General features: G+C 33.1%; 1 pseudogene; it reads right to left on the bottom strand.

The window, feature by feature from the left end:
- Positions 1 to 1,713: 1,713 nt before the first annotated feature.
- On the bottom strand, positions 1,714 to 2,841 carry LOC148791576 (putative wall-associated receptor kinase-like 16 pseudogene; annotated as a pseudogene).
- Between the last annotated feature and the right edge of the window lie 1,197 nt (positions 2,842 to 4,038).

Raw genomic sequence — 4,038 nt, 5'->3', positions numbered from 1 at the left:
AAGTACATTGATCCAGTGGCTTAAGCTTATAGCCTTCTCCTATAGCACAAAGTGATTCTAATTCTAATAAAAGATGATGTGTGTAGACAATGTGTCAGCAACCATACGAAGGGAGAAGCAAAGTATCAAACAATTAAGCAACAACTAACAAGAACGAAGCAATTATCATTATGAAATAAAGCGATAAAATAAAAGCATGCTCTTTTTTTACAGAAAAAATAAAAGCATGCTTATTCATAAAAAAGAACAATTCAAGCAAAATGGCCTCCATGTGGGCCCCACCTACCATCCAAGAACTCCATAGTGGAGTCTCCAATCTATGAGCATCAGAAAACTACTCATTTGAGCTGAGTTAAAGTCATCACCTCATTAGTCAAGCAAAACGGAGGTGATGAGACAACCTGACAATTATGTTTAAAATTGTTTTGGCTCGATAATGAGTTCAAACCCAAGGCATTAGTTAAACCAATCTAGGAGAGGCTTGGATGAGAGAGGGAAGGAATTAGGTACCCTTCTCCTATGATCGATAGGTGGGGCCACTTGAGAACCTAGATGATGTGAACATGATCAGGGTAGAAAAGATATATATATATATATATTACCATCACATTTCTTAAACATCCAACAGAATTATGATGTTTGGAATGGTTAAACAGTTCATCCTTATGCCTATAACAACAACTAGGAGATTGAAATTCCATATTTAATTTGAGTTATTGTATATATGATTGTTTTTAGACAATATTAATCATATGTTCATTTCATTCATATATTGTAAAACATTGTGTTTCTTTGGAAGATTCAGCCTCTCTACTACATAAATCTTTTGTCTAAGGAGCCATTTGATAACAACTAAAGTGGCATAATTGAAAAGCTTAATGCTTTGTCTTCCAAGGAGGTTGTGGGCTCCTTAATTAATAGCTAAAGCTAAAGTTCGATAGATCACCACAATATTTAATTTAGATTTTCCAAAAGTTAACCTAGTTGTCTCCATGTGTTAGAAAGATAATCAAGGGTTTCGTTAAGAAAAAAGAGATTGAATTGCATAATGTAAAATATTAATTTTTTGAAAGTTGTGACAGGGTAGACAAGCAAACACTTTTAGGAAAAACTACATATTATTTTCTTGTAAAATCTTTTGCATGGCTTCTGATGTGGCTCTTGATGATGGAGTTAAATCATATTATTATTTAATTTTTCTAGGCATATTTATATTGAACTTATACATGACATAATGAATAAACCAAACAAATATCACTGTGGATATGTAAGGTAATAATATTTTCCAGATAAGATGGTAAAACATCAATCAACACATGTTTAGAATGACGTATAATTCTTTGAATTATATAATCTAAGAAGCCTTAATTTATAATATATGCATTTTATCATTACTTTGACCCATAAAAATGAGAAATGAGTAATAGGTAACTTGTAGAACATGTCTTGAGCATATCTAATAAAATTATGCAATACATTGAAACATTATTTCTTTCTTGCTACAACAATTACCTAAGGATGGGTACTCTTCTATCAGAAAAGGTATACACCGACATGTATCAACATAAGAAGTTAACTTATCCTTTATCCAGAACAATAGCCTCTTTTTAGATATGGTTCATCTACAAATGTGATAAAACACCATTTCAAACACCATAAACATAAAATGTAAAGAGGGCATGCACTTATTAATATAACATGTGTTAGACCATCTCAGCGAGGAAATTTCATTGACATTGTCTTGCTGCTCTCCATGCTATGTTGCCCAGATGCATTATAAGGGTAATCACTTAATGATATAGGATAGAGGTCTGAGAAATTAGATAGTAAGTGCTCACTCTCTTCCTGATGAGTTGGTTGAACCCATGGATGTGTCTCCCTTCTCAACCCTTCTAGTTCTTCTGATACTTCTTTCATAGTGGGCCTTTCTTCACCTCTTACACTAAGGCATCTTTTTGCAAGCTCAGCAATTGTGAGAAGTTGTTCAGAATTTCCCTCATTTACAAATTGATTCTCAATTAATTCAAAGATCCGATTCTCTTTCATTGATGAAGTGAAATATGTAGCTAGATTTCTTTGTTCTTCTGATCTTTCAAAACACAGGGGCTTTTGACCTGTTAAGATCTCCACAAGAACTACTCCAAAGCTATAAACATCGCTTTTCTCTGTTAATTTACTAGTGTGGAAGTACTCTGGATCCAAATACCCTAAAGTTCCTTGTACTAATGTAGTTATTTGAGTTTGATCCATAGGAAGTAACCTTGAAACCCCAAAATCAGAGACTTTTACAGCATAATTATCATCTAATAGTATATTCGCAGATTTGATATCTCTATGAATGACAGGTATAGAGGCTGCAGAGTGTAGATAAGCAAGTGCATCGGCAGTTTCTGTTGCAATTCTCAACCAATCTTCCCAAGAAATCAAGGGAGCCCCATGCTTTTTAGGGATGTGGTCAGAAACAGTTCCATTGGAGATGTATTCATAAACCAATAATGGAACTTCAGTTTCTAAACAACATCCTAAAAGCTTTACTACATTTCGATGGTTAACTTGTGAAAGAATGATAACCTCATTTATAAATTGCTCAATTTGGCCCTCATCTACTATTCTGGACTTTTTAATGGCTACTACTCGATGATTTGGTAGAATGCCTTTATATACTGTGCCTTGTCCTCCTCGCCCTAGGATGCAATCTGCATCATAATTATTAGTTGCCAACTCTAGCTCTTCTGCTCTAAAGATCTTTATGAACTCAAAACCACCTTCATCATATGAAGATAATTGTTGTTGTAAAAGAAATCCCCCATTTTGTTCAAAGAATTTTTCTCTTAATTTCATGAGCTTTCTTTTCCTTACGAAAAAGTATAACCAAGAAATAATAACGAGGAAAAGTAAGATCCCAAAGCCAATACCTGCATGCCATGTTTAGGGATTATTAATACATCCATTACAAAAATGGAAGAGAGAGTGAAACAGAAACAGTCAATATCACATGATCGTTTGTTTAGTTAAGTGATAGCACATATAATTGAAACTGAATTGATATATAATACTTAAAGATGTTGATCTATATATATATATATATTGGTACTTTTTATGTGAGGTCATTTCCATCTTCGAGAAAAACATTGGCTATTTGAAAAAAGAAAACACCTTAAGCTGTTTTGGAGGTTTCTATATTTGGCGCATAATCCCATTCAATTCTTTACTTATCTTTTGACAAAAAAAGAATGTCGGTTGCAAATACTCTATAGCCCACAGCCATGTTAATATCTCATGCACGAGAATCTTTAAAACAACCCATGCTGTTTTGCCCAAAGAGCCAAAGTTTTTCCCCATCTTCCAAAATATTATTCGACATGGTTATTGAATTAATCTCTTATAAGACTTTGTATTAGATTTTGTACTAGTTAAAATATATGAAAATGTCATAAATATCTTATAATCATATAGAGTTACTTAGATTTAGGCCCCGTTTGCTTTTTGGTAATTTATTTATCTGGGTAAATGTAATTATCTGTGTAATTTTTTTCTTGGGAAACACTTACTCAGGTTAGTGTATTTACCCATGTTCTTTTATTTTCCAAGCAAAAAAGGAAATGACCATTTTAACCATAAAAATTCATTATTAAAAGGGTCATTTTTGTCCCATATAAGTGTTGGAAACTTTTCCCCCAAGTGGGAAAATTATTTACCAACCTAGGTAAACTTTCTCTGGTCCCCACATAAATAGAAAAACAGAACATAGGATTCTTGGTCAATGGGAACCAATATCCCATTTGATTCCCATTGACCAACTTTCCCCCCTCTTAAAATCCCAAAAAAGAATGCCCCCTTAAAATAATATGAAAATTCATTTCTGTACTAATAAATATATAGTCACGATATTTTTAAAATTCATGAGTTTATGGTATGATATACCGGCTCTATGAACTTTATGGAAATCTATGTGCACGTCAAGTACTGTCTTGTCCATTATAAGTTGGCATGAGCTGAAGTGCAAACATGCAATTTGATAAAAATGAATTGATTGGT

The sequence above is a fragment of the Nelumbo nucifera genome, chromosome 5, assembly GCF_055504915.1.
Source record: "Nelumbo nucifera cultivar China Antique chromosome 5, China Antique-T2T, whole genome shotgun sequence".
NCBI classification, from domain to species: Eukaryota; Viridiplantae; Streptophyta; class Magnoliopsida; order Proteales; family Nelumbonaceae; genus Nelumbo; species Nelumbo nucifera.
This window is presented reverse-complemented; position numbering and strand designations above follow the sequence as displayed.